Source organism: Triticum dicoccoides, chromosome 2B (assembly GCF_002162155.2).
Source record: "Triticum dicoccoides isolate Atlit2015 ecotype Zavitan chromosome 2B, WEW_v2.0, whole genome shotgun sequence".
Lineage (NCBI taxonomy): Eukaryota > Viridiplantae > Streptophyta > Magnoliopsida > Poales > Poaceae > Triticum > Triticum dicoccoides.
Genome location: NC_041383.1, coordinates 467,209,433 through 467,219,543, shown reverse-complemented (window position 1 = coordinate 467,219,543; position 10,111 = coordinate 467,209,433).

Here is a 10,111-nt window from a genome sequence, read left to right as displayed (position 1 = left end):
TCTCCCCTCTATACCCTTGTTGTGATGAATTGAATCTTTACCCTTTGAAGTTTTGTCTTGTCGTATTGGATATTCAGATATGAGAACACATGATGCATGTCTTGCGGTATGAATACTTGAGGTGATAATGGGGTATCATATTGATTCACTTGATATGTATTTTGGCATTCAACTCGCGGATTCCCGCGGTGACATTGGGGTAATCTATGCATAGGGGTTGATGCACGTTTTTATTATCTTTTCCCCGATAGAAACTTTGGGGTCTCCTTGTAGTTCTTTGTGTTGGATTGAGTATTATCAATATGAATTTGCTTTGGTGTTATTTTAGTATGAACTCTAGGATAGATCGAACGGAAAGAATAGCTTTGTGTTATTTTAGTACAAAACCTTGAATAGATCGAACGGAAAGAATAGCTTTGAAGTGGTTTCGTACCCTACAAACAATTTCTATCTTTTGTTCTCCGCTAATAGGAACTCGGGAGTGATTCTTTATTGCACTTTGATGGATAATCATATGATCCAACTATGTTAGCACTATTGAGAGATTGCACTAGTGAAAGTACGGATCCTAGGCCTTGTTTTTAAGCATTGCAACACAGTTTTTGTGCCCATTTACTATTTGCTACCTTGCTGTTTTTATTTATTCAGATTATAAAAATATATTTCTACCATCCATATCACACTTTTAACACCATCTCTTCACCGAACTAGTGCACCTATACAATTTGCCATTGTATTGGGTTTGTTGGGGACACAAGAGATTTCTTGTATTTGGTTGCAGGGTCGTTTGAGAGATATCGTCTTCATCCTACACCTCCCACGGATTGATAAATCTTAGGTCATCCACTTGAGGGAAAATTTCTATTGTCCTACAAAACTCTGCACTTGGAGGCCCAACACGTGTCTACAACAATAAAGTTGCATAGTAGACATCAATATGTTTCCCTAACAAAAGGTTATGAAATATGTTGCGATACACGTTTGGAGGATAGAAACCAGGGGGATTCTAATAAATCCAGTGTGAGAGGAGGTTAGTCCGAGACACCCATATCCTTTATACAAGAGATTGTAGAGGACTAGACCTCGTAGAAACCAAACATATATCAGTGTGACATATTACCTAGAATCGCACGGGTGCGGGGAAGAAAGGTTTGTTCACTTATATGTAAGATTTTATAGAGATCATGGGCTAGATTTCATTGGTTTACACGAAATTGCGAGGAAAAATTATCCTTGTACTTTTCATAGGAAAATTGATCCTTATGCAGTTTGTTTATTATTGGCCCCTATCGGAGGCTAAATAGAAGGGAATACTTGGGGAAATTAAATCCTCTTGATTTACTTATTTTCGCACCTCACTAAGTTGCATCCTAAAGTTAAGGTGTTTGAATTTGGTACCAAGCTCAAAATACATTGGTGCATGTTTGTTCACGAGGCTGCTCAAGAGGAAGATAAACATAAGCATATTGGTGAACTAGGAGATATTTGTTGTGATCAAATGACCCCTTTAATGATTTGAGGTAATTTTAATCTGGTAAGGTTCTTTGTAGAGAAGAACTAGAATTTTATGGGATACAAGAATAGTGGTATGTTTAGCTACATTATAAATGCATATGAATTGAAGGAACTTGATATGTATGGGGGTCAATTTAGTTAGTGTAGTATCAAAAAACCAACTTTGGACAAAAAATGATCTTGACCTTGAAAAGTAACGGTTCAGAGTAGACTATTGCTCAAAAATTGATGAGAATTGTTTCATAAGAGCTTATTTTAGACACAAAAGAGGTGGAAAAATTATAAACCAAGAGATTTCCAGTTTGAGCTTACTTGATTAAGTATTCATGGTCAAATCTATGTTGCTAAGTAAATAATTAGATTTTTCCTATTTGTGCTAGTAGATTGGGCATTGCAGATTCGTTTTCATTGGAAGAAAAGTTTAAACAAATATTAAATGGTTTGGAGTTGTGGGGCAGGAGGCTCTCAATGGGAGATGAAGAGTTACTACAATTAGTTCATATATGACAAATATACCTTTATTTATATGTCGATGGGTAGGATGATATATACCAGTGTTGAGGACTTGGTGAAAATTGTGAGGGGTTAACACGAGAAGGAAATATCAGATGGTGAGATGACCAAGAGTCTATAGACCTATGAAGAAAAGAGGGCTGGAAATACATAGTCTATAGAGGTTTGGCATGGATCTTGAAACAGGATAAGCGACGTGCCAAGATATAGTGGGGTGAACATGCAAGATTCATAATGGAATCTATCCATTCAATAGGAAATTAGTCCCAGACACTGCTTATCTGTTTGGTCAGCTTAAGACCAAATCTTTGTATTTGTTGGTAGTAGGTAATCGGTGTCATATTGATTTTCAAGAAGATGCTTCATTAAGGGTGATGGAAATACTGTTCAGAAATTGACATACAAAAGTTGGTAGTGTAGCTTCATAGGATGGAGAGAAGTGACAACATTAACCGGCTAATTTCAGACAAAACATAGTGACAGTAGTTTTTGAATACCAATGTTGATCGGCCAAAATGGGGGTGGTCTAGGAATGAGATCATTGTTCTTGGATCTCTCTATGTAAACATATATCACATCAAGAGCCTCACAGATATTTTAGGCATCCTTGAAAGGCTAAACTTATCCTTACCAAGTGTCTACTCCGGCAGGACAGTGGGCAGTTCCGAGGGTCCCTGGATACCTATAGGAATTAACTCAGTTCATCCATGCCATAGGTAAATCTCTCCAATAATGTGCCATAACTCATGTACTGTGTGTGATAACACTATGGGGTGTCTCGGTCTTTCAATGACAGACACTCCACCGATTTGGGCGGAGAACAAAGTTGGTGATCCAACAACAAACGTGCTACATCAAGGCATCTTAGTAACACTAAACCAATCACCTAGAGGTCACTAATGATGCAGGAAGCACAATCAGCCATCCTAAGCATAAACGTGTAATTCCTGCATGTAATCAAAGAACATGCAAGGACTGATAAAAGCAATATGGATACTATGAGTACAGATGAACATCAAATATCTCATAAAGATGAGAAAGCTCACACTCTGATAAACGTCTTGGCCTAGTCATTGGACTCATATGAAGTACATGAAGTTGGCCTAGTCACTAAGCATTACTTAACAAAACTCATAAAATACGCTACGAGGTTGATCTATCTGTATAAGAGGACCAGGCGGTGGCTGTCAAAAGGGAGGATGTAGGCCCCAAGGTAGGTAAAATCCAAACCTAGGTTGTACAAGGCACACGGGTCCAAGTGGAGGTGGTGCAACATCCTTTGACTTGGTTTCTATGATTGTGTGGGTTTTTTTGCAATTGCTTCACACCCATAAGGAATTTCAAGGCATGGTTTGGTCCTGTTCGAAAGTAGATGACACACGCTTTCCAAAAAATAAATCTAAGGTCATCCAATTCGAAGTCCGGATGTGAATGATAGTGTGGTTCCAAGTTAGGTATGTTTGACCAGTTCGAATTTGAGTCAATGACTTGTTGAAACTTGCTCTCTAACATCTCTTGGACCCAAAGTGGCATGAGAGAACGAGTTTTACATCACCTCATTATGTCTCTTCACTTGACCATTTGTTTTTTTATGAAATATGTAGGAAGTAATAGTAGTTGTGGTTGTATCCATGGTAATAATGTCCTTGTCAATGTGCGACTCAGAAATTTGGATGATGTGTGAGCACTCTTAGAACACTACAATTATGTTATCTTGGCAATGTCAATAGAATGACACTGAGTTGGAAATAGAGAAATGAAAAAGAATATTTTGTATTCGTATATTCACTTGATGTGAAAGATATAATAGAAAAAACTAAGAGATATAATCTAGTACTCCCTCCGTCTCAAAATAAGTTTCTCAACTTTAGTACCACTTTGTACTAATGTTAGTAAAGGAGGGAAATATCAGGTGCTACTGGCTCTTACATGATACCGTGATACGGGCTCCTAGGCTGTTGGATCTCAGATCCGATGGCTCCCGAGAGCTCTTGAACATTTTGCAAAAAAAAGTCATTCGAGAGTCTCAAAATTGCGCACAGCTACAACAGCTTCTCAGATGCCATCGGATGTGAGATTCTCCTAAGAGCATGTATCACGGTATAATGTAAGAGCTGATAGCACCTGATATTTTTCATAGTACAAGGCTGAGATACTTATTTTAAGGCCGAGGGAGTATCATTTAAGGAGATCCCTTACATAAGAGTTTCTTCAGATCTGGCTCCTAGTTCATAAATTTGTTATACAAATGCGATATTTGTTCCTATCTCATCCCCACTAGTAGAAAATGGGGCAATGGTCCAGGCCAGGTCAGCCCATTAGTCCCGGTTCAATCTAGAACCGGACCAATGGCAGCATTTGACCCGGTTCGTGAGCCCCGGTGGCCGGCCGGGCCACGTGGGCCATTGGTCCCGGTTCGTCTGGACCTTTTGGTCCCGGTTGGTGGGACGAACCGGGACCAATGTGCCTCGCTCCTGGCCCACCACCATTGGTCCCGGTTGGTGGACTGAACCGGGACCAAAGGCTTCCCTTTAGTTCCGGTTTAAGCCACAAACCGGGACCAATTAATTGCCTATATATACCCCTCGCCCACGAGCAGAGCACTCCCACTGCTCTGTTTTTTGTGGCCGGCGAGGAGAGAGCTTTGTGGTGCTCTAACTCACCTCCTATGCACACGAGGTGTTCGATGGAATGCCCGAGCCACACTACTTAAGCTTTCTCCTCTCCAAGCTCGACCTCCAAGCTCCATTTTCCTTAATATTTGTCTAGGTTTAGCGGTCCATCACGTCCCGTCCCCATCTTCACCGCCGTCGATCGCCTGTGCCGATCTCGTCGCCAGCACCACCGTGGTGAGCCTCTTGTTCTTATCTTCTTTCTGAAAGGAAAAAAACTTGTATGTTTATATATATACTTGTATAATTTTCTTACTTTTATTATTGCATCTTATATAGTGTGATGGTTTTGGTATCCTCCCCCGTTGGCCCTCGTCCTGTCTATGATTCGGATGTGGTATATATTATCTTTTCATAACTATTGGTACATTTATTGTTGATGAAAATTATGCCGACCAACGTGACATAGATTTTATTTATCTAGGAGGTTGTTGAACCGGAAATTCCAACCGACCCTATTGTCGAGAGGTTAAATTTAGTTGAAGAAGAAAACAATTTCTTGAAGGAAAAAATTAGAAAAATTGAGGAGGAGAAGATGATATTGGAGTTGCATGTTGCGGATGTCGTCTATGATCACAAGATCAAGATGGATGCAATGCGCTTGAAGATTGGAAAGATTAGAAAATATGCCATTCATACCGAGGCTTGGTATCATTAAGATGTTGGATCAGTTGTTACATTGGTTGCGATTATGATCGCATTTGTTTTTGCATTGAAATGTTTTACATAGTTTCAATGTATGGTTTAATTAATTTAGATGCTCTGCAGAGCTTTATGTTGTTAGATGAGAACTATATATGTACTTTGGTTTTAATGTGATGATGAACTTCTATTAATTTGGTCACTTAATTATCTATTCATGATGTTCTGTAATGGTTTTTGACACACTTAATTATATATAATGCACGCAGATGAACCGGCAATGGATGTACGGTGACAGACACACCTCCGAGTACATTAAGGGCATGCATGATTTTCTCGAAGTGGCTGAGGCAAACAAGCAGAATGGTTTTATGTGTTGTCCATGCCCTATATGTGGGAATACAAGTCTTACTCTGACCGGAAAATCCTTCACACCCACCTGCTTTACAAGGGTTTCATGCCACACTATAATGTTTGGACGAGGCACGGAGAAATAGGGATTATGATGGAAGACGGCAAAGAAGAAGAGTACGATGACAACTATGTGCCCCCTGAATACAGTGATGCTACTGAACATCAAGAGGAACCAGACGATGTGCACGATGATGATGCAACAGGCGAAGCTGCTGAAGATCAAGAGGAACCACACGATGTGCCCGATGATGATGATCTCCGTCGGGTTATTGTCGATGCAAGGATGCAATGCGAAAGTCAAAAGGAGAAGCTGAAGTTCGATCGCATGTTAGAGGACCACAAAAAAGGGTTGTACCCCAATTGCAAAGATGGCAACACAAAGCTCGGTACCGTACTGGAATTGCTGCAGCGGAAGGCAGAGAATGATGTGCCTGACAAAGGATTTGAGAAGCTACTGAAAATATTGAAGAAGAAGCTTCCAAAGGATAACGAATTCCCCGACAGTACATACGCAGCAAAGAAGGTTGTATGCCCTCTAGGATTGGAGGTGCAGAAGATACATGCATGCCCTAATGACTGCATCCTCTACTGCGGTGCGTACAAGGATCTGAACGCATGCCTGGTATGCGGTGCATTACGGTATAAGATCAGACGAGATGACCCTGGTGATGTTGACGGCGAGCCCCCCAGGAAGAGGGTTCCTGCGAAGGTGATGTGGTATTCTCCTATAATACCACGGTTGAAACGTCTGTTCAGAAATGGAGAGCATGCCAAGTTGATGCGATGGCACAGTGAGGACCGTAAGAAAGACGAGAAGTTGAGAGCACCCGCTGACGAGTCGCAGTGGAGAAAAATCAAGAGAAAGTACTGGGATGAGTTTGCAAGTGACCCAAGGAACATATGGTTTGCTTTAAGTGCGAATGGCATTAATCCTTTTGGGGAGCAGAGCAGCAATCACATCACTTGGCCCGTGACTCTATGTATGTATAACCTTCCTCCTTGGATGTGCATGAAGTGGAAGTTCAATATGATGCCAGTTCTCATCCAGGGCCCTAAGCAACCCGGCAACGACATTGATGTGTACCTAAGGCCATTAGTTGAAGTACTTTTACAGCTGTGGAATGGAAACAGTGTACGTACGTGGGATGAGCACAAACAGGAGGAATTTGACCTAAAGGCGTTGTTGTTCGTGACCATCAACGATTGGCCCGCTCTCAGTAACCTTTCAGGACAGACAAACAAGGGATACCACGCATGCACGCACTGTTTACTTGACACCGATAGTATATACCTGGGAAGCTGCAGGAAGAATGTGTACCTGGGCCATCGTTGATTTCTTCCGGCCAACCACCAATGTCGAAAGAAAGGCAAGCATTTCAAAGGCGAGGCAAATCAACGGAAGAAGCCCGCCATGCGTACCGGTGATCACGTACTTGCTATGGTCAATGATTTACACGTAATCTTTGGAAAGGGTCCCGGCGGACTAGCTGTTCCGAGTGACGCTGGGGGACACGCACCCATGTGGAAGAAGAAATCTATATTTTGGGACCTACCCTACTGGAAAGACCTAGAGGTCCGCTCTTCGATCGACGTGATGCACGTGACGAAGAACCTTTGCGTGAACCTGCTAGGCTTCTTGGGCGTGTATGGGAAGACAAAAGATACAACTGAGGCACGGGAGGACCTGCAACGTTTGCACGAAAAAGACGGCATGCCTCCAAAGCAGTATGAAGGTCCTGCTAGCTATGCTCTTACCAAAGAAGAGAAGGAAATCTTATTTGAATGCCTGCTTAGTATGAAGGTCCCTATTGGCTTCTCGTGGAATATAAAAGGAATAATAAATATGGCAGAGAAAAAGTTTCGGAACCTAAAGTCTCATGACTGCCACGTGATTATGACGCAACTTCTTCCGGCTGCATTGAGGGGGCTTCTACCAGAAAACGTCCGATTAGCCATTGTGAAGCTATGTGCATTCCTCAATGCAATCTCTCGGAAGGTGATCGATCCAGAAATCATACCAAGGCTAAGGAGTGATGTGGTGCAATGTCTTGTCAGTTTCGAGCTGGTGTTCCCACCATCCTTCTTCAATATCATGACGCACGTCCTAGTTCATCTAGTTGACGAGATTGTCATTCTGGGCCCCGTATTTCTACACAATATGTACCCCTTTGAGAGGTTCATGGGAGTCCTAAAGAAATATGTCCGTAACCGCGCTAGGCCAGAAGGAAGCATCTCCATGGGCCATCAAACAGAGGATGTCATCGGGTTTTGTGTTGACTTCATTCCTGGCCTTAAGAAGATAGGTCTCCCTAAATCGCAGTATGAGGGGAGACTGACTGGAAAAGGCACGCTTGGAAGGGACTCAATAATATGCAGGGACGGATATTCTTGGTCTCAAGCACACTACACAGTTCTACAAAACTCTACCTTGGTGACCCCGTATGTCGATGAACACAAGAACAGTCTGCGCTCCAAACTCCCGGAGCAGTGCGACGACTGGACTACATGTGAACACATCAGGACTTTCAGCAGTTGGTTGGAAACACGTCTCAGAGGTGACAACACTATTTGTGATGAGCTATACTTATTGTCTAGGGGACCATCTTCGACTGTTACAATTTGGAAAGGATACGAGATAAATGGGAATACATTTTACACGATTGACCAAGATCAAAAGAGCACCAACCAAAATAGCGGTGTCCGCTTTGATGCAACAACCGAGAGGGGAAAGGACACATATTATGGTTACATAATGGACATATGGGAACTTGACTACGGACATGATTTTAAGGTCCCTTTGTTTAAGTGCAAATGGGTCAATCTGTCGGGAGGCGGGGTGCAGGTAGACCCACAGTACGAAATGACAACAGTGGATCTAAAAAATCTTGGGTACACTGACGAACCGTTCGTCCTAGCCAATGATGTGGCACAGGTTATCTATGTGAAGGACATGTCTACCAGACCGAGAAAGAGAAAAGATAAGGAAGCGAATACATCATATGATGAGTCAAAGCACCACATAGTTCTTTCAGGAAAAAGGGACATCGTGGGAGTGGAGGGCAAGACAGACATGTCTGAAGATTATGAAAAGTTTCATGAAATTCCTCCCTTCAAAGTCAAGGCTGACCCCAGCATCATGATAAACGATGAAGATTATCCATGGTTACGGCGCAATAAGCAAATGACACAAGCGAAGAAAAAGTGAAGACTTTCTCCTGCAACTATTATGATGATACCATGCCAACTTTGTAACAGACGAGTATGATACCATTGTCCGTTTTGTACATGCACATGCTATGTGGGTGAATTTATGATACCATGTCAACTTTCAACTTTTTCAGAGTTCATTTGAAATGCTTTAATGTCTTATGGTTCGGCCCTCGTAATAATTAAAAATAGCAACAATAAGTATTTTGTTGTAAGTAGAAACAAAATAAAATAAATAAATAAAGAAAGAAAACAAAAAAACAAAAAAGTGTTTTCAAATTTGAAAACTAATGGCACTAACAAAAAGTTTATAATTTTCCTAAAACTAAAAGCAAAAAGAATTAAAAAATAAGGCAAAAAACAAAAGAAAATAAATAATGCAGAAAACAAAAAAAAAATAAAAAAATAGCAACAATAAGTAAAGAAAACAAAAAACAAAAAAATGCCTCCTACTGGGCCCCCACGGCCTGAATACGACTAGAAACCCTACCACGGGCCAGGATTCAGGCCCGTAGTAGGCCCAGAAGGCCCATCAGGCAAAGCAGTAGCAAGTAGGCCCGCAAGCCGACGGTGGAGAGGAGCTCGAGAGGGGTGCGGCAGTGGGGCTTATAAACCACTGTGCGCCCCTCTCAACTAGCGAGGTGGGACTAAACTTTGGCCCCGACGCGGGCAGCACAGGGGCCTTTGGTCCCGGTTGGTGGCACCAACCGGGACTAAAGGGGGGGCATTGATACCGTTTGGTGCCACGAACCGGTACCAATGCCCACCTTTTATCCTCGGTTTGTGCCACCAACCGGGACCAAAGGCCGCCGCTTCCCTCCCTTTGGGCTGCTGAAAAGAGGCCTTTGGTCCCGGTTGGTGGCACCAACCGGGACTAAAGGGGGCATTAGTCCCGGTTGGGTTCACGAACCGGGACCAATGCTCTTGCTATATATACAACACTTAGGAAAATTTGACGAACACATTGCCAGTTGCCCCCCGGCCCGCCCGACGACGCCGAGCTCATCGACGCCGCCAGGCTGCCCAGATCGACGCCGTCCGCTGCCCCAACGCCGCCCGCCGCCCAGACACCGTCCGCGCGCCGCCCTGACGCCATCCGCGTGCCCCCGTCATCGCTCACGCCCGTCGTCGCCGTCGCCGTCGCCCCC